We start from the raw sequence: 27,160 nt of genomic DNA on the forward strand, positions 1-27,160 counted from the left end.
TCCCTGGTAGCCTGAGGTAGGCAGAGCTTCCCCTTTTCTCCTGCTGGAGATGTGTATCTCATTTGGGCTCAGTTGTGAGAGAATAAAAGGAACAGCCCTACCTACTTTTGGGATGTGCTGCCTACTCCATAGGGACCCTGATCCTAGGAAATATGACAATACAATCCCAATGTTGTAGTGTTTCTTTTGCGTGATCTTATATATGAATAGGCCAATATGGTCAGTTTAAGTCAGACTCTGCTAAGGGGCTAAAACCTGCCCCTGCTGTCACTCTCCACCTCTTCATCTCTTCTGTTACTTTGACTCAGATAATGGATTCTTAGCATTATGACTTGCTCTCGTTGATGAAATGTGACAAATAAGTTCAACAAATCCACACTATCATTTGTAATCTGTCTAGTTGTTTTGTAGTTCCTGAAATTCCCCTAACAGTTTGCCTTTGACCTGAATTTTTGTTTTTTAATCCACAAAATCAAAACAAAATTTGAAAGGCTGTCTACCTCCAGAGTCTAGCTTGGGGTTCTAGGGGAACCAAAACAAGTCAGACACCCAAGGGAATATTTATCTGTGGATGACCACTGTCTATTTTATTTTTACTCAGCATAGCCTGAATTCCAACTTCTCTTGTTGTGAGCAGTAGATGTCTTCATCCTTCTCAGATGGTATGGCTAACAAGAGCATAGTAATGGAACTTTAGCACTGCTGGAATACCTTGTCTCACTTGCTTATGGCAGCTTTCAGGTTTATTTTTTTAAGAACTGGAAGGGACTTTAAAGATGATCAAGAGCAAATCTTTCACTTTTCAGTTGAGAGCATCAGTCCAGAGAAGCTAAGTGAGTTAAGTTTGACAGAGTGGCATGACCATGGCTTTGGAGGCAGCTGTCTTAAAGAGGAGGAAGGAAGCTCTGAGAGGAGGTGTGGGAGGAAAAAGTTGGCTGGCCTTGTGGGCAAACCCTTCCATGGGTGGTGGCGTGTCTTTATCCGCCTTTCTCTAGCCAGCGATGGCCAGTTTCTAAGCATCAGGCATCGTTCTGAGTGCTTTCCCCGTAATAGTTCATTTAATCCTCAAGACTACCTCCATGAGATACGTGCCAGTATTACCTACAGTTTACAGACGAGGAAACCCAGGCTTAGTAATAAGGTTTGGAAACGTACCCAAAGCCCACAGCTAGTAAGGAGCCACGTTGTGATTTCTGGCAGGGTCCCTCTAGAGCCTATACTCTCTACCAGTTCTCTGGGCTGCCTCTTCCTGTTCCTTAGTTATATATCCTCTTGTACACACTATAACCTCACTTTTTCTTTGTTCGAATGGAAGGAAAGGGTATTTGTAATGACCGCAGCTTTAAAAGAGAACTTTATTCAAGACAATTTAAACAACTGAGGAGCAAGCAATTAGATCCCGAAAAAGAGAATTCTGTGCAAAACAACCAATTCTAGATATTCCCTCTGGGTGCCTGTTAGGAACAAAGTGGTCTCCTTTTGTGTGACCTCAGGGCTTGTAGGAGTTGTGTGGGCAGTCAGAACACCTCTCCTTTTGTTGTTGCTATTGTTAAATAAATATCACTGCTCAGATTTTAAAAGGAAAAAGGAATTAGAGTCATCAAGGTGAAAATGATCTGGCCAGTTGTCTTTGTCCTCAGCTCAGTAAAGCACTGCTCAAAGTTACTTCAGAAATGTCACCTAATTTTTTGTGTCCTAACCCAAAGAGAGGGGAACCACAGATAGAGAACATTCTGAATTTGTTACAGCTGTTAAATCTCTTGGGAGAATGATTGAAGTGGGGGTGACTGTTGTTGTTGACTGTTTTTTCCCTACCTAGAGTGCTCTAATCTTTATTTTTGTTGCTGAGATTCTGTAGAGATCAAATCCTATAGTTGCTACAACACTGGGAGTGAGAAATGTGCATTTAATTTTTTTAAAGGTACTTGAAAGTCAATAAGGCAATTTGCTGCTGGTATGCTGGTATTTTAGAGAGCAGGATTTTATTAAAACTACGATGCTTACATCAGTAGTATCCCTTTAAGTCTTCCTGCTTACTTGGCATCTCTCTCTGTACCTAATGGCTGCACCATGATATTGTCTTTATACAGCACTTGAGGGAACACATGATCATTTCTCAGAGAGGGAACTAACGGCAGTTTGGAGGTTCTCACTTCATGGTAGGATAAAACTAGTTAATTTTATTCCAATATATGCCTCCTGTTACATCTGATGAATATGATCTTGAACATGTGCTTAAAGTTGGAGCAGACTCCTGCATTAGGGATTTCGCCACAGGGCATTTTGTTTAACCTTTGAAAGTGAAGTTACTTGTGCTGTATGTTTTCTGAGAGAGGCACTTTTATCTGGGGAGTAGAAGCCTAGAGCAAAACAGAAGCTCCCTCTGGCCTTGGCCTCCTGTGTGAGTTTGCCACGAGGGGTCTTAGCTTCGGTAGCTCCATCCCTATGATATGGCTGTTTCTTTTCCCATCAAGCTATGTGACCAGCATTATCTCGGGATGATTCTTCAAACGACCCTGTGAGGGAGGGCAGATGTTACTCATTCCCGGTTTCCTGATGAGGAAACTGAGGTTTGAGACTGATCTGAAGATCCACGGCGAGTGAGTGGTGTCTGGGTCTTCAAGTCCTCTTTCCTCCTTCTATACTGACTTCCATGTAGGTCAAATTTTGAAGGTTTTTTGAGTCAGATCTGTAAAGGGCTTAGAAGTCTTTCAATTCAAGACCTCACTGGATCGAGAGGAGCTATATGATGTTGCAAGAGAAAAACAAAAACCCATTATCACATTAGAAACCTGCTGAGGAGTAGCAAGGAGGCTAAGTCCTGATGAACTTTCCCCAAGAGTTAAGGTTGAGCTTTCTAGAAGGTCAGTGCTTCAGTGGTGGGGGTGGGCTGGGGGAGGGGAAGGTGGCAGGAGGTGAACATTTCAGGCCCTCTTTTGATCACATGCACAAGTGCTTCTCACATTAAGACATTGAATTATACGATATGGTTGTGCTTAATCAAATGACAGTACATGAAAAACCATTCTGCTTGATTTATAAAATAGCTGAGAATGATGGAAGATCCATGTCAGAACTGAATTATTAGCTAAAAAGCATCAGCAATTAGGTTTTACAAGTATCTCAACACTGGCCCTCAGTGAATGACTCAAACACTTTTTATGTTTTAATTTAATTTTATTAAAGAAGTTGTAGGTTTACAGAAAAAATATGTGTCAGAGACAGACTTCCCAAAGACCACCCTGTTATTAACGCCTTGCATTCGTGTGGTACATTTGTTAGAATTCACGAGGGAACATTTTTGTAAATGTACTATCAACTATGGTCCATCATTTATAATAAGGTTCACTGTTTGCATTGTATAGTCCTATGTCAAACTTTTTTTTAACATTGTAACTTTAAAATAATTTCAGACATTGAAAAAACAAAACAGTGCGAAGAATTCCATATATGCTTCATCTAGATTACTCAAATCACCACAGTACATTGATCACAATTGGGAAATTAGCATTGAGGCAATACTGTGAGCTACAGACCTTATTAAAATTTGTCAGTTATCTCACAAGTGTCCTTCTTATGGTCCAGGATCCAAAGGTCTCCTTAAAGCCCTTTAACCTGGAGTAGTTTCTAGGTATTTCTTTGTCTTTCCTAACCTTGATATGTTCGAGGAGTACTGGTCCATCAAGTCATAGAAAGTCCCTCACTTTAGGTGTGTGTGCTGTTTCCTCATTATTAAAATCAGGTTATGCATTTTGGGTTAGACTACCATGGAAGGGATATTGTGTCTTTCTCGGTGCCTCATATCAGGAGGTACATGATGGGTTCATCCCATTACTGCCGATCCGGACATTTGGCCTCTTTTAAATCATTGCTGTGCCCTTTCAGCTGAGGTTGCAGCCTTGTATGTTTATCAGCCTTGGGTGATACCTTTGTTCATTGGTGTCCACGAGCTGAGGAACAGCCATATGCATATGACGGCTCAGCCCCATGAAGGATAGGACAAACGGATTTATTGCCAATGGATTTGCTCACCAATAGATTTAGTTGAGATTTAAATGAGCAGATATTCACAAATAGTTGAATAACAGTTTAAGAGGCATCCTGGAGTAGTATGTGATATGCTTGCTGTGGACCACAGTAGTCAAGGAGGTTTTCTTGGAGGAATCCATCCAGATGAACAAAGAGCTCTAGACTGACTCCTGCAATCCACTCTGTAAACAAGAATGTCTATTATTGGAGAAAACAGAGATGGAGCTGAACAAAAAAAGTTGGGAATTCACCTCATCCACATAAAAGATAAAAAATTACAATGTTTAAGGATTGTTCTGTAGCATTTGGTTCTTGCTACTAGTACAGTGCTTGTTATGATTACTTGGAGTCTTTTCATGGAATGGATGGTGTGTTCCTTGAGGGCAAAGGTAATGTCATTCATGGCCCCCGGACAATGCCTGACGCCAACATGGCATAAGTATTTATTAAAATAAATGGAGAACTGAACAATGTTTCTGAGCTAGTTAGTGGAAGGAGTTAGTGTTTCAGTCTATACATAGTGGATGCCCAATAAATATTGCGGAAAGGTTGGAGAAGTCCTTTCTGGACATGGCATTCACCTGTCACATCAGGAGGGGCATATGAGATACAGGAGGCAGTGAAGGGTTGGTGAGGGATGCAGGAGGGATAAGCAGAATGTGAGGACAGGGGTGAGGGTCAAGTTGAAGTAAGTGTGAAGAATTGGAAAACAGAGCCTCCTCAGAGGGGACTGAGAGGCAGAAGATGGAGCTCACATCGGGTGATCACTAATAGTAGCTCACAATTGGCATGGCCAGAGAAAAATGAAAGAGATGTTGAGAGTGAAAAGTTGGGGATAAACCATATATTTTCTAGGTGGTCTATTTATTTATTTATTTGTTTGTTTGTTTGTTTGTTTTTGGGCAGGGAAGGATTTATTTACTTTTTACACTTTTTAAAAATTAAAGTTAATAGATCACAAAGAATGTTATATTAAAAAACATTTTTAAAAAACTTAAACATAAAAGGTTCCCATATTTCCCCCACCCCCCCACCCCACTCCTCCCAACCAACAACCTCCCCCATCATTGTGATACACTCATCGCACTCAGTGAACACATTTTGGAGCATAGCTACACCACATGGATAATAGTTTACCCTGTAGTTCACACTCTTCCCCCAGTACATTCAGTAGGTTATGGCAGGATATATAAAGTCTAGCATCTGACCTTACAGTATCATTTAGGACAACTCAGAGTCCCCAAAATGCCCCCACATCACATCTCTTCTTCTCTCTCCCTGCCCTCAGCAACTACTGTGGCCACTTTCTCTACCTCAAATGCTACAATTTTTTCTATTACTCGTCACAATAGTTTTATATAGTAGAATATCAGTAAGTCCACTCTAATCCATATTTTATTCCTCCATCTTGTAAACCCTGGGCTGGTGATGTCCACTTTCATTGGGACAAAAGAAGAAAAGTGTGTGGGAGGGAGTCAGGATGTAATCTGAGGAACTGAAAGGGCATGAGGTATAGTTATAAAAAGATTGGCAGGGGCCGTCTGACCAGAGGGGTCAGGGTAGAGGGGCAGGGGACGAGTGTCTGAGTCGATCTCCGACAGGAGAATAATTGTCAGGCATGGTAGGGGAGGTCTCAGGAGAAAGGCCACCCGGTTTCATCACTAATGTGGAGGGACTGGAGGAAGTGTGTGTGTGTGTGTGTGGGGGGGGGGGGGTTGGAGATGAGCACTAGGGCAGAGGAAGGAAGCCTGAGAAGGGGCAGGAGAGAAGATCATAGGGGCAAGGCAATGAGATGGGACGGTGCAAAGGAAAAGGAATAGGCATGGAGAAGAGGACAAGACGAAGGGTGGAAACGAGTCCTTTCTTGGGCTTCCCCTGAATGCCTCAGTGGATTTACGGAGTCTCAGTTTTGGAGGTACATCCAATCCAGTCCTGTGCAACCACCCAGCAGGTAGTAGAAGGAGAGATGGGGGGCGGGGAGGGCAGTTCCACCTTGGAAAAGGCAGAGTTGCTTGTTTGATTTTGAACTTTATTTCCTGCTGGCTTGGCTATTTTCCATGTGGGACTCTTCCATCCTTTCCTCCCTCCCTGTCCATGCAGCCCGCTGTGAGCTGCGGACTGTGTAAGGGGCACTCAGCAACTGCTTCTGGGGTGAAGTGTGATAGTACTCGTTATAATTGCCTACTGTTTTGTACTGGCTACTCCATTACAAAGACCAAAATAACTTAGATTTCATTTCAGCTAGAAGCAAGCTATCCAGGCTAAAAGATCTACCTTTTAAGATACCTTTAAAAGATAGGAATTGCCACCAGGTCTCAAGGCTGACACTGGGCTTAGATGAGGACTGGAATGGATCTCTTGGCGTGGTTCTTTGGGTGATTCTGATATCCCAGAATCACTTAGTTAGGTGTGTGTGTGTGCATGGGTGTGCTTGTCAGTGTCCTTTGACCTTATCCCAAATAGGGTATCAGTTGGGGTTTTCTGTGACTGCATTTGTTCTTACACTGTGAAAGTACTCATTTACACTTAGGTGACAGTCAGAAGGCTTGTACTGTACTAGTCCTTTCCTGGGGTGTTTTAGCACCCAGTTTATTGTGTTTAGTTTCCAAGGGCAGGCAAAAAACGCGTGCTAACATCCAGTTTTGTCTGCTATGCCACCTAGGAATTCAAACTCCAGCTGTGTTCTCTCCATTTCTTGGGTCATTCAGTTGCCCGGTAGCAATTGACATGCCTTCTTCCTGGCTGATTTTGTGCTGCTGATGGGCAAGGCCTGGTTCTCACAGCCCATAATAGCCTCAGCAGCTTGGCAATTAGGTTGGTTGTTTTCTGTTGCTTTTTTCCCCCCTTTTTGAATTCATTTCATTTCTGCCACCCCTTAATTTTAATCTTTCTTTTTTTTTAGGTAGTTGTTCTATGCCGATATTTTTTGTTTTATCTTTCGTTGCCTTTCCCTCTGCAGTCAACTCTATGACCTGGGGACTCCCGGCATCCTTCAAGCAAGCCATTTCCGAAGAAGGTGAAGAGAAACCAAGACGATTTGCACCTCCTCCTCCTCCTTCTCCTCCTCCTCCTCTTCCTCTCCCCCTGCCCGGGCCCCCTCCTGTGCGTGTGTTTCAGTCAACACAGGAGCCTGGATTGTGGAAAATCCTCCAGCACAACTCAGTTCGGCTCAGAGAAGTCTCCGGAATGGCCTAAGTTTGTGCAATAAGAAGATTTTTTTTTTTTCCTTTTTAAAATTCTTCATCACCTTTTCTTTAAGTGTCTGTGAGAAAGTACCCAGGTCAGACTGGAATTGCTCTGCGACAGAAGTAACTGAACACAAACTGACAAAGAAAAAAAAAAAGTTAACTATTTTATTTATTTCAATATTTAAAAGGAAAAAGTGCTGACGTTGCACAGTATTTTTGTTTAAAATACCTTCTTCTTCAAAAGTTAAAAGCAATCTTGTGAAGACGTGAAATCAAAAAACTACTTAATGTAAAATAAAGACTGAATATTAACTCTGAGGGAAAATACCCCACATTTTTAATAAGAAAATAAAGATCAACTCTGCTCTCTCAGGCTTTTTAATAAGCCGCTCATGTATGTGCTTTAGATATTTTTTTATTTCTGCGAGTTGGATGTGGTAAGTGAGGAGTGATCAGGTTTTGTTTGTTTGTTTGTTTTTCCCTTCTTCAGGAGTCTATGGAAAATGTTGGTGATGTGAAAGATTATGTGTTAAGGATTGACTGAAATAAATTAGCCACAAAGGCTATCAGCAATCCCCCGTCCTTCGCTACCCCCCCACCTCCCACAGTAGGCAAGCCCCATTTATCTGAATGTCCAGAAGCAGTCTGCCTCCTGGTAATTGTGTGTGATGAGCCTAGTTCAGGAAGGAATTCCACTGAGTGATTGAATGTATATCTCTGCTAGTTAACAGATTCAAACACAGACTGCTTTGTTTAAAATAATGCAGCAAAGGAAAAACAGTTAAAAAGCAAAAAAAAAAAGAAACATCATTTGTGATATCACCTAACTCCTTCTAGAGGAGACTCGCAAAGGGAGCATTCTGCCTAGCTGGCTTCAGGTGCCTGAGATACCAGTGCTGTCCCCAAGGGCGAGAAAGGCAGACCTAAGTGATGGAAAGCTCAGATTCCCATTTCCAGAGAGGGTTAAGGGGGAAGGTAAATATTCTAACATTTCCTTTTATGGTCACATAGGTGGAAGAGAGAGTTATGGCTATGAACTGTAACTCAATGTTGTTTCTGTCACCTAGCAAAGGACCTGGGCCACTGGGTTTCTATTCCCAGGTTCCCAATAGGACACCTCTTAAAGGTTCATGCCCTTGAGTTCCCCTCACTTGTAGCAGACTCATAATAATAAATGTATAATCTAACACTGGATAGTCTTGTCAGAAAAGGTCCTTAAATCACAGTGTTACTGAAATGGTTCTGAGAATGAGCTTCTCCTTTGCCTTTGAAAGAGGAGGGTAGATGGGCACAGTCTTTGCCTGCCAACCCTTCCAGGTTTCCCATTCAAGACCAATCCCAGGGGGTGATCACCAAGAATAAAGAAAAAAGAATTATATCATTCTGAAGCCCTTTTCTGTGACATTTTCTGATAGAAAATGTCCCTCATGGAAATGCTAATAATTATAATACTCTGCTCTCCAACCAACTCCCACAAATTCCAACACGTGTAGAATTGTGATAAAGCTTTGCATAACGTAGGGTTTGTATCAAGTTTGTGAAAGTTTCTGTTAAATAAAAGTCTGTTTCCAATGCTCTTATAGCATCTTTGTAAATTTTGCTTTACCACCCTCATCCTACATGAGTTAGATTTTCACGCTGTCATGTGGAAGGGACTCTTGAAAGGATTCTGCCTGCTTGCATGCCTTGGGTTTGTTGAACTCTATTGTTTTATTTAGAAGCACAGTCTAGAGAGGAAGTTGTGACTGGCTTGGCTGACAGGTGGTGGCATGGAGAGTGAACAGTGCCCAAGGTTGGTGCCAGTACCCATGCTCTGAGTCTAGAGTTCCTGACACCCACCCATCACCACCACCACCACCATCACCCTCTCCTTGACCAAAATGGATTTTTTGAGAGCCTGGTTATATGCACAGCACTTAAAATTCCTGTTCAATATCGCCATCATAACATGCCAAGAATAGCAGTTTTGTACAAAACATGTGAAATTTAGTGTGCACCTGGAAAGAGATGGGAGGTTAATGTTTCCATTGCTTGACAGGCACTCTTGGCGTTAAGCTCCCCATGCTGCCAGTAGGTGCAGCTGTGAGCTGGAATCCCTATGACAGGCTTCTCCTTGTGCTTGAAGGCGGACACTCTTCTCTGATGGGTCCACTGAATCAGAATAAACCAGGTCAGCATTTCAGGCCAGGTCCTACCGTCTGAGCACTGCCAGTGCATGTGGAGACTATAGGGGGACGGGGCATGTGGCCAGGTGCAGGTGTGCTACTGTACTGCGGTGCTGCTGTAGTGTGTCCTGTCTTCTGTCTTCACAACCTAACATTCATTATGGACTTGATAAGTTTCCCTAATAGTATAAAGGGAGTTTTACACATTTTTTACACACCACCCACTAGAGACACTAGATTCAATTCAGAGGTCACCTAGAGGTTGACTGACCTCATAGGCAGGAAGTAATTGCCTCTGAAATCTTCCCTCTAATTTATGCCCTAGTAAAGGGCACCTTGATTCTGAAGGGCAAACACTCTCTACCTTGCATGTGTCTTTCCATGTGTGACTAAGGCTTTCTTGGTAGAGATTGTCTTTGGGCTGTTTCTTGGGACAAGAGGTCTCACAAGGAGTTGTATTGTCAACTTAACTAAGGTTAGAGAAGACCCAGGAGAATCAAATGGCCATCACAGAGGACCATGAGGGAAAGGACCACCCATTTCAAATGTCTAATCATGGGTTATTGGCAAAGCATGCACTTGTTTATGTGTATAGACAGTCATTAACCAAGAGGGAGGGAAAAAGTGTACACATGAGCCCAAGAATGAGGAAGAAAGGAAAAAATAACTTTCCTTGCCCACTTGGAAATATGTTGGTTAATGTAAATTAGCTCAGCGGTTGAAATTCAGATGCTCACAGAGCAGGTATCTTGAGTGAAGCAGGCCAGGTATGAAAAAAATAACGGTGCTAGGGAGCTGGTGAATAGCCCTGATGCGTAGCCTTAGGCCAGCAGGGAGACGATAAAGAGTGGTGGGGAGTGTGTTGAGCCAGAATGCCCCAAATGGGGCAGTCACTACTCTGCTCAGAAGGGGACATCGCCTGAAGGAATGTGGGCCCAGCGTTCTCAGGTCTTCTGGTTTACCACCAGAGGCCTACATTTTAAAAATCTCTCCATTTTAAAACATTGGTAGTAAATTAAAAACCAATGTTTTAGGTCAACTTTGTGTGGACCAAACCAAATGTGAGTGTGAACCAGACACCTATGGTTGGCTTTGGGGCAGCTTTACCCCCAGGGATGCCAGTCTAAGGTCGAAGTGGAGAGTGAAATGCTTTGCTTGAACTCCTTTGTAAGAGCGAATCCTCATCTTACCCTCTGGGTGCATCTAAAAGATTTCTGACCTAGACTTGTTACATGATGGGAATGAATCCCTGGGCTGTTCTCTGGAGGTCATTATTTAGCACGTGTTAGGGATTCAGGATGCTGTTTCAGTAGAAAACATTCCCTATCCATTCCCTTTCCCTCTGCATCTAGGTGAAAGAACTTTCCTTTAAAGCTCTGGTTGGAGTTGTGTGGTGTATAGTTTAGAGACATGTTTTCTATTTTACTTTATTCTTATTGTTGACCAGTCATCTGTTACACCACACTCCTTTTACTCTTCTTTTTTAAGAACCCTATATCACTCCATGTGGTGAATAGCATTGAATTTGAATTTTATTTTATCCCTAAACCCACAAATTCAAGACTTCCTTTGATTAAACAAATTTTTTTTCAAATTCATCTTTTAAGTATTTTGACCTTACATGCATCTTATTTCAGAGGATATTTGGTAAGAGAGTCAGAGCCGATTATATGGATGCAGAGACTACTCACTTTGGGCAGAGTGTGTTTTCTTGTTTTCTTTTGTTGGAGGATGGAGTGTTCTGAATTTGCAATTTGTTTTTCTTATGATTTAAAGCAGTGATTAGAAAACTTTTCCTGTAAAGGCCCAGACAGTAAATATTTTAGGCTTTGCAAGTCATACATTCTCTGTTGCCAACTACGCAGCTCTGCAGTTGTAGCATGGTACAGCCATCGACAAAATATACACTAATGGGCAGGGCCATGCTCCAATAAAACTTCTGTTGTTGTTCTTGACTGGATTTGGCCCATGGGCCATAGTTTGCTGATCCCTAATTTAGAAATAGAGGGTATTATATTGTTAAATTGGTGTGTGTGTAGGGGGAGAGAGGATGGGGGCATATTTAAGGCAGTTTCTAAGCATTAGGACTAAGAGGAATCACAGGTGTAGGGCCAAAGGTGCACTTCATGATTAGTAATGTAAGCTGTATTAAGGCCTCTACGTGAAATGTTTCAGAGTCAAGAAACCTCACAAGATTCTAGAAAGCTGTCTACCAGAATTTCCAGTCTCCATGCTGAGTCCAAACTGTAGCCATATGATGCCTCCAAAAGTTTCCATGAATAAATAATTTAGCCATAACAGTGACTCTCTAAGGTGAGGACATGATCACTAATATCTTTCATCTGTAGAAACTTAAATACGAAAAAATAAATAACTTCTGAATAAAACAGTTATGAATTCATACAAATGGCTATGGGCTGAATGAACATAGTAGAATTTCATCCCTGTGAGATCAATGATAAAGGACATTTAGTGGAGCCCAACTTGGGAGATGTGGAGTTGTTGCAGTTAAAGAAATGGTCTTGTTCTGGCCACTATGAATCTTAAATGGCTGAGGCTCCCTAAAATTGTTAATTAAGGGGTGTTGATGTGGTCAAGATGCATTTCTTCCCAAGAACCCAGATTTTTGTCCTTAAACTCAAAATCCCAATGCTTTCCCCTTACACCTTATCTCACTCCTTACTTCACTTCCCAAAACTACCATAAGGAATTTTCTTCCTTGCATGGTGAAGAAGATTCCTGATATCAGACCTACTGAGAAACTAAAAGCTTCTTAATTAATTGAAGACGGGATGATCCTGCAGGGTGGCTTATGGGTTAGTCATGCTAGGTGGCAGCAGCCACACCAAACTGGTGGACGAGATGCTTTTTAGCTATTGTTAGAGGACACTTGATTAAGTGTTTTGAGAAGATCCATAACTTTTCAGACCTCAGCGTGCCTTTAGGAGAGGTGAGGTACCTATAAGTTTCCTTCAAATAGACAGTGGCTGGGGTCTGCTTGTGAAATATCTGCTGCATTTGCTCCAAGATCTACCCTGTGGGTCATACTTGAGGCCACCCAGTGGTCAGTTTTCAGGGAGAGCTTGGAAGGAAAAGGATTCTTCACACAGAAACATGGTGTGAAGAGCACACAGCCCTTGCATACCTGTCTTTCCTTAGACCACAGTAAGGACGAGTTTGTTGGGAGGTGATAGCAGCAGGCATCAATGGTTGAGCACCAACCTGATCGATACAACTCTGTTAACTGTACTATTAGTGATCACCCAATGAGGCATAATCATAGCTGAGATGGGTCTAGAAGCCTTAGTGGAGCACTAGCTAAAGGATCGTTGAATTGTTTATTTTTGAGTAAGCAGGACTCTAAGCTATGTTACATTGGGAATAATGTGCAAGTGCTGGGAAGTAATCCTCCAGTTCTATTTATTACTTCATGACCCCTTAGAATTAGCTGGAAAAGACTGTGGAAAAAAACAAAGTGCAGAAAAGATTATTAACAGCAACATATTTAAAGGGATGAACCATAAATTCTATAAGGAAAGGTTAAAGGATTTGGGGTGGTTTAATTTGGGGAAGACGAAACTTCGGAGTCAATAACTGTCATTAGGCATATAATTGAGAAGAGGACATGGAGCAGTTACTTTTTGCCTGCAGGGAGGACAGGGCGTGTTTAGAAGAAATAGAAAAACAGTTCTTTAGACACCAAGAGTTTTCGACTACTGAGGTTGGTAGGGAACTTGCTAACAGCTTAGCATTTCTCCCATGTGGAATTAGAGGTCTAGGCTAGATGGCCCCTTTTGGGCCCACTAGCTCTGTAACACTTTGTATTGTGGCTGGATGACCTGAATAGTTAGTGTCTAATTCACTACCAGGCAGTGTGAGGCATGGGGAAAATTAGTTTCATGAATGTAGGTTATGATCATTAAAATTACATTTCTAGACTTATTCCTATTTGGACTGAAGCAATGCCCCAAGCCTTTTGTTGACTTCCATTGTTTTGGTAGCATGAGACACCAACTGGAAAGTGAATGCAGTGGCAAGGGACATATTCCTCGACAGAAACACCAAGTATGTGAAAAAGGAACAGTGAGAAGCAACTGAGAAGAACAGTAAGATCCAAAGACCACGAGGTGAAAATGGTTCCGCTGCAAATTCCATCTGAGTTCCATTCTAGTTCTCATTTCATTGGTTTCGCCCACATCCAGTATCATCCCTGGCACATGAATTTCATAATTGCTCATCGGACCTGGATATAATTCTCAGCTTTATTTTGATTGAATGACCTTACTGCTACTTATGGTTGTCTACTCCCTTTTTCCCTGTTTAGTGGGGAAAGGTAAGGTCTTATTTCTCAATAGAAAATTGGAGCTTGCTTGGGAAAAGGAATGATGAGGTTCCTTCTAAATATTTCAGAAAAGAATTCCTATAGAATAATTTTGCTCTGTGTTGGATTTAAAGAAGTAGCAAGAGTTATAATATAGTGTGTGAGTTGAATTTTCTGTGGACCAGAATTATAAAGGAGGTGGGGAATGGAGATGAGTTGTCTTAGGGGAGAAGGAGGGGAGTGATGGAATTGTTAGCACGAACATTTGTACTGAAACTTCTACTTGACTGAGTTAGGAATTCAGAGAGGATGGCAGTTTGTTCTTTGGTTAAAATAGACTTTCCCCCCATCATAGACATCAACCTTTCATCCATAATAGAAAAATAGATCGATACATTTTGACTGTATATTGTTACTTTGTATAATGATCGTCCATTTATTGGTTTACTTTATACTACTGATCAATTAATCAAACATTATTGAATATATTTTATGTTGCCAATATTGTGCTAGGTTCTGCAGGACATAAAAGAGAAGCAAAGGGGAAATGGAACAAACTTGTGGAGATCTTTTCAAGGTGCTAGTCACCAGGTCTAGGATTTTTCTAGATGATAGCTTGTTAAAGCCATATACCACTCCTTTCAGGTTAAGATGACTATTCCTATTTTGCAGAAGTGAAATTTGAAGTTCAGGGAGATTAAATTGACAAAGGTAGTAATGTCAGCTTGTTAGGTCTGTTTTTTCCATCCAAGGGTTTTTTGACTCCAAAACTTTCCACCTTATAAGTCATCATTTAGAGGAGAAGGCTGGCCACTGAAGATATAATAGCCGGTGTAAAAGCTCAGAGGTGTGAACGGGCACAGTAGGGCTGGAGCCAGAGCAAAGATGAGTGTGAAGGGAGTGGAGAGGGAAGACCCTGGGCTGTGGGGAGGAGTTGTGCCCATGTAAATAGCATCCACCTTGTGGTGGGGCTGGACACCCAACAGAGGAAAGAGGAATAGTAGGAAGTAGGGCATCCTCATATGTTCTGGAGCAGGATGAAGGTGATGTTTAGGATGGCCATGGGAGACGAGCCCAACAGGATATGCTGAGAAGTTTGGGTTTGTCTTCTCTCCCAACCAGGCACCTCCAATCCTGCCATGGTTGCAAGGTCCCTGCCCTTGTAACAGAACCCCAGGGTATCCTGTCTGTGAGACATTTGTCCAGCTGCTAAAACACTCATCTTGCTGGATATCAAACCCGGAGGATAATGACTGTGGGTGTTTCTCACTAGGTATTATTCTGAGCAGAGAAACTGCTCTTATATTACCTACCGGTTTGTGCTGCATTTGGGGAAGAGTACAGGCTATCCCAAGAGGCTGGATGGCCCCAAGGACGTTTGTAACCAAAGAGATCAATTTAATTTTGGAGTCAAAATCTTTGCTTGTATCTCTGGTCAAGGATGAGAAAGGGTTTATTTGAAAAGTACTCTTTAGACTGGTAAGCCATTGAATGTCAGGTGAAGAAAAGTGAGGAAATGAGGTTCAGATTCTGGCCATTGCCTTTGTTTGAGTGTAAAAGCTGCTGGCAGCACGATTGTCTGAGTACCCTTAGATGATTTGCATCTTGGAGGAATCAAGTCCTGAAATTGCAACCTCTAAGCCCTTTTTTATCCATTTTTAAAATCAGATTCTCACCTGCTTGTCCATGGGTTCCTCTTTACTTTGTCCATGAGTTCCTCAATGATCTCTAGGGCTGAAAGAGGTGCATGTGTAAGGAATATGAATTCTGAGTCCAAAGAGTAGGGGCCATCTTCTTTACAGTGACCACAAAAGACTGGGGCTTCCCCACATGCTAAATAATAGCAACTGCACTTTCAATGCGATCTTCCTAGCAGCCTTGTCAGAAGGTACGGTCCCCATTTAGCAGACAAGATAGCCCAAACCTCAGAAGGGTCAAGTGACTTGGCCAAGGCTAATCAGAAATGGTAGGACTTGGACTGGACTCCAGGTCCTCTCTGATGCTTGAGTGAGTGCATTTGCTACTGCCTACTACTCGCCTGTAATGTTTAGTGACAATTGTCTTGGTTTAGGCATGACTAAAAGTGGCAGAGCAGTGGACTGAGAAGGTTGTCTGACAACATAGATTTGAAACTCACAAGAGAAGAATACCCACCTTCCTCAGAGTAAAGGAAAAAAAAAATGCGGGCCACCCGATTCCCCTTTCTTATAGCCCCGTCATTTGTATGGTACCTGGGCCTTGTACAGTCGCTACCTTGCTGAAGTCTTGCAAAATCCCTCTTGATCTGCCTTGGCATTGTAACGTTTGTGGAGGTTTGGTCCATTCTGTGTTCCGAGGTCATGTATGAACTGTGCATTCAGTGCAACAGGGTGGTGTTCTGTGCCTGTGCCACGTACCCACCTTGATCACCCAATAGTGGCTTGAAATGTCACTGTGTGCTCTCCAGTCTGCCTCTGGTGGCTGTATTGTGAATACCACAGGCAGCCCTTGGAGTTGATTTTGCCCTGCAGAGGTTGAGAAGGTTGATATTAAAGCAGGTCCCTGCCTGGTGACTGGTGCAGGGAGAGATCTTCTGAGAGAGCAACTTGCCCTCCCTGCTCCCTTACCATTAGTTCCAGGAAACCCACTGCTGCTCGCCCTCCCCCTTCCCCCCACCCCACCCCTCTGGGTCCTCCTGGTCTCCCTGCTGTGCTAATAACAGCTCCTTTCTGCTGCATGCCTCATTTGGGGAAGAGCACTCCAGAGCTCCAAAATTGTGGGGAGGGAAATTAAGGACAGTGGGCCAAATGAGTCAGCCTGTTGCAGCCGAAACCCATCTTTTCTCTGCCCCTGGAAGGCCTCCCAAGCAGCCCCTGCACTTTGCTCACTGAGGAAGTCTCCCCCTGGGCTCTTCTTCTGAGCCAGGTGTTGGTGCTGGTTCTGTCTTCCAAGGGAGAGAAGGGAACAAGGCTTGCTGAGAGTCAGCTTGGACCAAAATGTGCAAGCCAGCCTCAGTCCTCTATGCTCATCATCTAACAACTCTGTGGAATGGGGTTTGGCCCCATATTTCAACTGATAGAGCCGAGGATGAGAAAGGCTAAGTAGCTTGTCCAAGAGTAGGCAGGTACACGTCTATTTGACGTCACAGCCCATGTCCTTTCCTTTGTAGCCATTGTCCAGGGAGTGGGACCCTTTCCACACCTTACCCTTCCTTAAGCCAAGGGCACTAGGCTCTTGTCCATTCATTTTCTTCTTTTAATAATTATTCTTTTTATTAGAGCATTTGTAGGTTTACAGAAAAATCATGCTTTCTGTTCATTCTTGCTTTCCCTCATTCCAGTTCCTCCGGTGAACCTCAGTTTTCCTGTAGTAACAAGAGGCCTGCTTTCCATTTGTCTGTTAGCACTGTGGGGCTAAACCAGTATGTGAATGAACTTGAGTTTCCCAGCAAGGGCAAACAGGGTAGCTGTGAAGAACGGCCCTGGCCAGGCTTCTGGACAACTCTGTGTGACCTCAGGTGATGTCAGAAAGGCAGCCAAGATCTCTGTCGCACTCCCAGGCAGGACACTTTTCTTGAAATTTCTTTGCTTCTCATTTTAAAGCCACAGGCATCATCTGGTTGACCTGCTTCAAAAGAATTTCAGTCTCCTTCTTTGCAAATGATGAATTGAACTTAGTATTATTTATCAACTTGGTTAAATGATCTTGAAAGTTCCAGAATGTTGTTTTGATGAGAAAGTTACTTTTTAAAAAATCACTTTCTTCTTCCTTCCCCATCTCCCTGCCTTTCCCCATCACCCAAACAGGGGAGTGCTTCTTAGGGGGGCTTCCTTTCTGTGAAAGTCTTTTAGAGCTGGAAATTCTGGAAACTTCTCCCTCGCAGGAGTCTGGGAACTAGAGAGCTGGGTGCAGAGCAGTAGGTACCCAGCAATGTTTTGATGCTGGTGCTTTGATGTACATTCATCCTTTCAGAAGACTGGGTCAGTGAGGAGTTGGTCAACTGGCCAAGGCTCCAGGGCCTCTTGGTTGCTGTGGTAGCCGAGCCAGGTAAGGAGCAGCCCCAGGAGCAGGATGCCAAGATTACAGAAGTCCCCCCCTCACCCACCCCAGACTCTAGATCTCCTCTCTACCCCCATCCTGGGTCATGCTCCCTTAGGGACCAGTGTTGTAGAGTGGAAAGACTTAGGAGACCTGAGGTTAGAGTCCCAGCTCTGCCGCTACCTTGCCCTGGGATCTTGAGCAAATGACTTCACCTTTTGGGGAGCTCAGTTTCTTCCTGTGTTTAAAGGTTGGGTTGGACTAGATGGTTTCCAAGATTCACTCTGCCTCTGACAGTTTGAGGTTCTGAGTCCATCAAGTATGGAATGTATCATGCTGCTCTCCCATGTGAGAAACATGGTTACTTTCTAACTGGGGCTTTTTTGAAGCCAATTTGTAAGTCATTGGAGGAAGTTCAATGATGGAAGTTAAAGGCACTGGTGCAGGGGTCTGTGGAAGGAAGATACCATTTTATATCCCCCCTGCCTCAACCTCCATGACCAATCATGTGGACACAGATTTGTTTCCCCTCCCACATCTAGGACTCCTTCTGACCCCTGCCTAGCTCCCTGTCTTGCCTTGATTGAAGATGCAGATGGAGACTCTGCTTGGTTAGGGTTAGATGGGGCCTCTTCTGTGATCCAGGACATCTGTGGGGTGCACACTGGTAGAGAATCACTAGGGTCTCTCCCAGCTCTGTCCATATACAGAGGTTGGACCCCCTTGTCCCAGAGGGTGGACCCATTTCAGACAAGACTGGTTAGGTCATGGGTGCTGCTCTACCCTAGGCTTTTGGGTGCAAAGAAGAGGACTTAGAGCTCATCAGAAAGAGGAGAAACTGAGGCACAGGGGAGTCATTGCCAAGTTACATAGCTTCTTGTGGGCCATGTCAGGCTGAGTCTCTGTACTCCCAGTTGGGTACTTATTTCCTCACCCATCTAATCCTCCCGCTCACCCTTTATCCAGAACTTTCTCTCCTTTTAGTCTCAGGGGGAGAATTAACTTCCAGTTCCTCCCTTTAACTCTGTGGGGATTGGGTTTGGAGATGGCATTGACCTGGTTTTGCCTTGGGGTGATTCAGGGAGCCCCTTCAATTTGAGATCCCAGATTAGCGGTATGGGCTGGGAGGAGCGGGTCTTCTCATCTTCACGCCACCCTTCCCAGCGCTCATGTTTCCCTCATGAGGTTGTCTTGAGTAAATTACTTCTGAACTTCAGCTTTCTTCTCTAAACTGGGAACAAAAATACTGGTTGTTTTCAAAATTAAGTGAGGAAGTATATTAGAAATTTCTTGCATATAGGTAGCACCTCAATCAAGTGTAGCTCCTAGTATTAATAATACTAATACTAAGTCAGACAACTGAGTTTCTACATCTTTTAAAGAATTTGATTGAAATTCTGGTTGTGTCTCCTAAATAAGCAAGGACCAAAATTGCTTTTCCTGGTTCTTACTCTCCTAATCTTACCCATTCCTTCTAGCTTCTTCCTTGTCTCCTGCCTTTTTTTTCTCTTTTCTTACCCACTCTGTTTCCACCCCCAGCTTTACTTATTCTTCCTCTTTCCCCTTCCTCCTCTTCTCAATTTATCTCTCCTCTCTGTTCTCATTATTCTGGAACCTACGATGACCTGTGATAACCTCTTTACTTCTTCATGATCCAGAGTGCATCCTGGCAGTTCCTGGTGTTACCCATCTGACTTCTTTTTCTTTTTTCCCCTGACTTCTGCTTGCTATGAGTTCTGGCTCTCTCTCCCATGAGGACAGTTCACCAACAAGAATTCCCTTCTGGCTGGCAGGGTCCCCACTGCCTCCTGAGATGGGAGTTTCTCCATAATGATCCTTCCTCAACATGTATGTTTCTTTCATTCTCTTCTTTGGGTTCCCAACCACCATGGCAAGTGGTTATATACGTGTGGAACTCAGGGGAGAGATCAGTGCTGGGATGTAAATTTGGGGATTATAAGTGTGTAGATGGTAATTAAAGGAAGTGAGTCTAGCTAGAAAAAAGAGGAGTCAGGAGTGAGGAGGAGGATCTGGCTGAGAAGGGGCAGTCAGAGGGGTGGGAGGAGGACAGGCCAGTGTGTGGAGGAGTGAATGGGCAGAAAAGGGAGATGGCGAATGCTGACCTTTTCAAGGAGTTGTGCTGTAAAGAGGAGCAGAGGGCAGAGGAATCGGGCACTAGATGCAGGCGGATGCTTGGCCAGGAAGTGTCCTTTGGAGGACAGGTGCTTTTATGGCACATCTGCATGCTGACAAATGGTCTACTAGAGAGAAAAAAATTGACCATGCAAAGGATGGAGGGAGATGCGAGAAGCTGGAGTCTCGGCATGCTTAGGGGATTGGACTTGGGTAGGAGCTGGGATGGTACATTCCTGGAAAGGAAAATAGCAGGGAGGTCAGTGTAGGGTTCTCAAGTGTAGGGAGGGGGTGAGTGTGACAGAGAAGATCCGATTGTTATGTTCTGATTGAGTAAATATTTTTCAATTCAGTCAAAGAACTTGAGGAAATGGGTCAGGAATGGGGGATTGGAGAAGATGGAGAATGATTTGACCAGGAAAATATGAGGGCAGTGCCAGGATCTATGGTCATTATTTACACTGAGACCAGTTGGCATGTGGCATGTTTTTTCTGCTTGCGTACAGGCAAAGAGCAGGGAGAGAGGCGGGCTGAACTGGAGATGGGGTAAGTGGGACAGATGGAGAGGGGAATAAGTAGATGTATGCAAGGGTGTGATATTAGGCTTGGAAATGGTATCTAATATGAGTGCATGAGGTGGTGAGAAGTGGTTGGGTCAGTGGATTGGAGCTCCTGACAGTACTAAAGAATTGATGGTCTCCGTCTCACAGCCTCAATAAGTTAGGGCCAAACTGGTATCAATAGTTGTCCATTTTTGATTTTGGCTTAGGTATATCCCTCTTTAAAAAGTTGAATAGATGCTATATTAGAAAATGGTGAAAAGCCATTCTCACTCTGGGTCCTTTAAATTCATTCATTACTGAATAAGGCCATTTAATTAGGTTGCAAAGATATACAATAGCTCAAAGGACACAACGGAAACTATATCTTAAATCTTTCCTACCCCAGTTAGATCAGTTAGTTTATTCCACAACCACTGGGATGGGCATTTGTGTTGGTTCTGAATGATGCAAAAGAAGTGTTTTGTCATCTAAGGGCTCTCATCCTGGGGGGAGGGTGTGCACTGCGTCTCAAGCTGCAGAGAGAAAGTAAAGGACTCCTATTTATGCACAAGACCTTTTGCAAACAGAGCTGCTATCAGGAAGACAGCCGAAGTCTGGACACTGGCAAGTGTGGATTGATGTCCTTTGCATCCCACAACCACAGGACTGTCTGAAAGACTTAAGAGTATGTTGCCAGTAGGCTAAGAGGTTGAGAGAAATACAGAATTTCCAGGAATTGGGGATAAAGTTTTGGTGGTGTAAAACAAAGCAGAAGGGTAGAAAAAACATGCCTTAAAAAAGTAGTTTATTATGTTTTATTGGATTTTCCAGTTTAAACAATGAGGTAGCACCTACCCCAGCACCCTCACAAAAAAACAATGAGGCAGGCAGGAAGGGTGCAGGCAGATGAGGATCTGACCAAGGAACACTCAGCATCAAAGGTCGGTGGACTTGCTGACAGTCCCACATACTTGGATTGCAGCCTCCCGTGCTGATATGCAGGATCCTCCCGGAGAGGCTGGGAGGCAGAGGATCTCCAAATGTGGCCTGAGACCTGCATCAAAATCACCTCAGGGCACTTACTATATAGGAAGAGTCACACCCACCCCAGGGTTGGTCAATCAGAGGCTTTGGGGTCTGGGGATCTGCATGTTTAAAACTTCTCTCCTGGTGATTCTTACGCAATCTAAAATTGAAAGCCACTGGGCAACTAGAATGGCATTGTCAAGAGACCTAAGAAGACCAGGGACTGGGCATTCTACCCTGAGATCCTCCTTCTCTGAGGAAACCTCCATCAAAGAGCATGGAAGCAAGGGGTGCTTGGGATGGTGTTTGAAGGAGGAGAGCAGAGAATGGTCATCAGAGGGATTGAGAGACGTAGTTAAGAAGAGGGCAACAGCGGTTAAGAACCTAAGCAAAGGAATCTGATTTATGACCAGTCACATGGAGCCTCATCCCCAAAGGAATGGCATAGGACTTGCCATACTGGTTCCAGCTGCTGCGTTCCGTCGCAGTGGTGGCCGTGAGGGGCTTCTCTGGGAGGTTCACGGGCATCCTTCCTGATGTTGTTCTTCAAGGTGTTCTCGTGCAGCTGGGGATGCCCTCACTCGGTTTGGCATCAGGCAGACACCACCGAGCAGCTGTGTAACCTTAACCAGGTTCCTCAGCTTCTTGGCGCTTTGCTTTCCTTCTCTTTAAATTGGAGACCAGAAGGTGGCTTCTCAGAAGTGGGGCCATCTGGCCTGGACATAAAGGATGACTAGACATTTCAGGGCAGGCAAAAGGTGGAAGTGGTATTTCATTTACTCATATATGAATTGATGGAGTCACTCATCCGATGAGAGTTCTCTTGATGGAGAGGTGGGGAAGGAAGTCAGATTAGAGAACAAAGATGGAGTAGGTACCCCAGAAAGGGATAGAGTGAATTGGGGGCAGTGTATCTGAAAATTATTTTGCACACAAGTCACCTGGGGACCTTGCTAAAATGCAGATTTTGATCCAATAGGTGTGGGGCGGGCATTTCTAACAAGCTCGCAGGTGATGCTGCTGGCCCGGGGACTGCACTTTGTGTAGACAGAGTGTGGAAACCTATTTGACAGGTTGGGCTTTGAAAGGGAGTTGAGGAGACAAGACAGAGAGACCTTCTTGTGCAAAAGTGTGAAGTATAAAAAGAACAATCAGAGAGGAACGTGGCAAGTACTCGTCTGTGTGATTGTTGCATAGGTTGTAGCTGTGGTTGGGACCAGTAGTCAGGAAAGAAGGTGAATCTAAAAAAGGCAGCTGTGCTCAGACAGCAAAGAGGCTTGTAGGGCTAAGGAGCTTACTTCATGCTGCAGACAATGAGTGGCACAGGAATTACTTAAGAAGGGCTGGGTTGATACTTCATCACTGATGATGTAGGAAAAGTATTAGCCACCATTTTTAAAAAATCCTATTTTAGAAAGTGTCACTCAGATTGTTTTCTGTGAATACTGAATTATGTGACTGTAGGAATACCACAAAGATCACCATTTGGTTTGTGGTCTTAGTTTTTTGTTTGTTTTTTAAACTTCTTGTTGTTTGGTTTTTTTGGTTTTGTTTTGTTTTCAGAGGACAGAGACAGAGGACTCAATTTACATAAACAAACATATATTGCCATTGCAGCAGATAAATGGGATACAAATGGAGAAAAGAAAAGAGATCATTTTTGTGTATGTGTGTATTATTACTTTGCCATGGAGCAAAACATCATTAATGAATTTTTATGGATGAATCCCCCTTAATGAGTACATTGGGGAATAGAGAGAACTGAAAAGTTACAATACCTATCCGAATTCCTTTGCTGTTGCTGTCAAAGCAACTGACTATTTGTTCTTAACACAAACGTCCTTTTCCCCCCTTTGATACCCTGGGTATAGCATCCCGCCTGTGGACAAACTCATTAAGGCTTTCAGGATGACAGAGTTAACCCAGTGCAGAATAGCATCTAAGGCTGATGGAAATTGTATCATTCCCAAAACTTAACCCAAAGAAATGAAAAGCAGTTTGAAAACTGTAGAGTAGTGTACAAACAGAAGTCTTTTTTTTTCTTACTGTGTGAGAAACAGCTCAAGGTAGTTCCGGGTTTGGCTCTGCTCCGCTCAGTTATTCTGTCAGGGGAGGCGCTGCCATCTTCAATACGTGCTTTCCAACGTCTCGCTGGGAACTGGCACGTCCCAGGATTTTTGATGGCTGTTTAGAAGATGGGACACCTAATCCACTCCTTCATTTATTACAAAGTAGGTAAATTCAAGGCGTCTGGAATTCACTTGATCAAAGACGTTTCCAGCCCCCAAGCGTTGTTTTTGGTCCCCGTGATAGGTGCCTGTTGCTGCGGTCCTTTAACTGCTTCCTGGAGCTTTGAGAAAGATGTCCCTGCAGTTCTTGTGGGTTGTTCAGGCTTCTGTGGGGGTCAGAGCCCTGGATTGTCTCACTCCGTCTCACTCTTCGTCTGGATTGGGGTGGGGCTCCTGCTTGTTTTCACAGGCTCCTGAGGTCTCATCCATGCAGGTTGGAAGAGAATGTTGACTTGATTAGTGCTATCTCCTATGAGTGTGGGATCCAGTAGTGGCATGTGTGCCACATATTTGGCTATCCCTGAAGGGAGGTCAGATTTCTGATGATATATTCCTAAATCTCTCACACCTGTTCTGTGGGAGGCCCAGAGCCATTTCAGAGATACTCTGTGCCTTTGTTTCCCTGCCCGGTTCTCAATTAGTTTATCACTAGATATCCAGAAGGGCCGAGTGAATTTTGGAAGAGTTGTGGGCTCTTATCTTCATTTACAAAGTACCAGGAAAGTCTCTCCTTCTGTATACGATTGTCCAGTTTAATATCAATGGGTGCTTTTATACTGAATATACTGAATAGACAATGTGTCCTGGAGCATCATTTCTATTAAATCTGAAGATGGATATTGGTAACGGGAAATAGTCATTGACTTACTTTCTCTTGCACTATCTCAACTCCCTAATTTCTCCAGAAGAAGAAAATAACACCCACGTAAAATCAACTCCTTTAGCTTTCTAAGTAAACATTGGGATCAATTCTCACTCATGAATTTGTTGGATAAACATTTGCTCAAATGGAAGGAAAAGCCAGATTGATCTTAGATGAAATTTGGCCTGAAAATGCTTTATCAGTGACCCAAGATGTAGGATGGGTGCAGACCTGGTGGTGCCTCAGTGGTGGAGATTTGAGACGAGTGCTGAGCCAGTAGTGCTGGGTTTGACATATTCCTAGGGAGCCCTAAGGATGTTCCTCCTTTCAGCAGCGTTGGTTCAGCAGCATCATTTGTGTTTTCTTCTTGTTGAGGGTATTGAAGGACACAAGGGGCCTCAGGGGCTCGAGATGCTGGGGTGAGAGGCTTCAGGGAAAACTGGTTGTCACCACTCTCATGTTCCATCTTCCTGCCATCAAATTTGGAAAACAAATTAGTGACTTGGAGAAATTGGGGGGTGAGAGTGAGAGGGGGAAAAGGAATAAGAGGACCAGTGAACCTTTGTTGGGGTCTTGGGGTGGTGGTGGGGGGTGGGTAGGGCTGGGGGCACATTGACTATGGTGCAATCTGGTGACTGCTAAAAGGGGGAGCCCTTTTTTCCTGCTCTTTTGTTCCTAAATGAGATGCGTGAGGAATATTCCTGTCCTCATTTAACTGTGATGACAGTGTAATGGAGGCTTTACCTTTACCAGCTTTGGATGCCAGACTCTTCTTTGTGCGCCTCTCAGAGGCTGTACTGGGAGACCTGGCGAGGGGCAGTCCATTCCGGGTGGCCCTAGGGAGGATACTTGTGGGAATAATTGGTCTGGCAAGACTGAGTGGGGCTGGGTAGTGTGAGAGGGGAGGTCACCCTCCTCACTCTAACCTCTGACTGAGGAGCTGTAACGAAAGAGCAGGGATCTCAGGAGCCAACACGCACCACCACTGGCCTACTTCCTGCAGCCTCTGGCATCCCTTTGTGTGGGCTGGACTGGCTCACTCCTGGGGGGTTGCTCCCCAGAGTTTTCTAGGATTAGTCACTGCCAGATGGTGAGGACTAGATGCCTTGCCTCATGGCAAGCAAGCCGGCTTCCTGAGAGAATTCCCCGGATGTGTGGAATGTTGAGGCCCAAAGGGGCTTTAGGGTATACCTAGTCCACCCTTGCATGGTATGAATTGAGGAAATGGAGGCAAGAAGAGATTTGGTGACGTGCATCATGCATTACTGTGCCTTAGCAAATTTCTTGTGAAGAAAAGGGGAAAATGTGGCAATATTTAACAGCTTAAAGTAAGGAGCTGACAGAAAGTTGGGCTCCTGCCGTCCTGAAACATGATGCGGTGAGAGACGATGGGGTTAAGTAAGGAGTCCCAAGGACTAGAGTGTGAAGACATGGGTTCTAGTCCTGTCTCCCCTGCTTGCTGACTGCCTGAGGCTTTCTGACCCTCAGTTACCTCATCTGTAAATCAGGAATATTCACATCTCTACTGTTCACCTCACAGGATTGTTGTGAAGAACCATATGGAATCTCTGAATATGAAGGTGTTTATTCTAAAACGCTATAAGTAATTTTCATTAAGGTATCCAAGCACTGTTTTCTTTGGGCCCAAGTATGGCTATATGTTCTTGCTCTGCTCACATGGGTTTGGCAATACTTCTGGGAAGTTTCTCACTTTCTCATATTGGGGACTTTCTCCAGGGAACCTAAATGGAAAACTGATAGAAGTGAAAGGTTCAGACAGGTAGAAGGAGGGCAGAGCAGAGGGAAGGTGAGGGTGAGATAGGGGAATAGAAGGTAAGATCAGAAGCCAAACTGGTTGGCCTCCTTGGTGGAGAGGGTTTCCTCAGGGCCCACACTGTAGAAAGGGGTCGGCCCCCAGAAATTGAAGGTGGATGCCCTCGTGTTGCCCCGGGTTGTGAGGGGTCACACACGTTCCTTTATTTTTTTAGTCTTCCCACCAAACTGACACTTGAATTATCTTAGTTCCCACTATTAGCTCTCTTAATTAAAGAAAATTCATTTAAAACAAACAAACAAAAACAACAGTCCTTCAGGGGGTAGAGAAAATAGACGAAAACCCAGGCCTTACTTCTGTCCTTCATTGTCTAGCCAGTGATGGACCTCAGCATAGCTTGGAACACAAACAAGACTTTGCCTGAGCTAGGTGTCTTGTCAAATGTTTGGTTTTCCAGAGCCATCCTGTCAGGTTCCTTACTCTTCCCCTTCTGCCTCTGTGTTAGTTATCTATTGCTGTGTCACAAATTGCCCCCAAACTCAGCAACTTAAACAAGCATTTGTTGTCTGAGTTTCTGAGGGTCAGGAATCTGGGAATGGCTTAGCTGGGCACTTCTGGCTCAGGGTCTCTCACAAAGTTGTAGCTGAGGCGTCACTTGGAGGTATGGTCATCTCTTGGCTCAACTGGGCTGAAGGAGTCACTTCCAAGCTGCCTCAGTTCTGCACAGGGTGTTGGACTGAGGGCCTCCGTTCTTCATTCGCCTTGGGCTGGATACTCTCCTCAGTTCCTGGTCATGTGGTTCTTTCCATTGGGCAGCTCACAACCCAGCAGCTGACTTCCTCTAGAGCTAGTGAGCTGAGAGATAGAGATAGATAGATAGATGATAGATAGATAGATAGATAGATAGATAGATAGATAGATAGATAGAGAGTGCAATCAAGATGGAAACCCTAGTACCTGTTTATGACTTAATCTCCAAAGTGGCACAATGTCATGTCTTCTTTATTCCATTTGTTAAAAATGAATCATTAAGC

At 43.9% G+C, this 27,160-nt stretch overlaps 1 protein-coding gene across 6 annotated transcripts in view; it reads left to right on the forward strand.

The window, feature by feature from the left end:
* The window catches only part of DPF3 (double PHD fingers 3), a 299,860-nt gene that overhangs the window by 240,978 nt on the left and 31,722 nt on the right, over positions 1–27,160 (forward strand). For 2 of the 6 annotated variants that reach the window (XR_009184951.2, XR_009184950.2), the window contains exon 10: positions 6,989–8,794. The exons of the other annotated variants lie outside the window; for them this stretch is intronic. The gene's annotated coding sequence lies outside the window, so the exon portion shown is untranslated. Of the gene's footprint in view, positions 1–6,988; positions 8,795–27,160 lie in introns of those variants that run through there. 6 annotated transcript variants of the gene reach the window in all.

This window comes from Dasypus novemcinctus, chromosome 3 (assembly GCF_030445035.2).
Source record: "Dasypus novemcinctus isolate mDasNov1 chromosome 3, mDasNov1.1.hap2, whole genome shotgun sequence".
Classification (NCBI taxonomy): domain Eukaryota; kingdom Metazoa; phylum Chordata; class Mammalia; order Cingulata; family Dasypodidae; genus Dasypus; species Dasypus novemcinctus.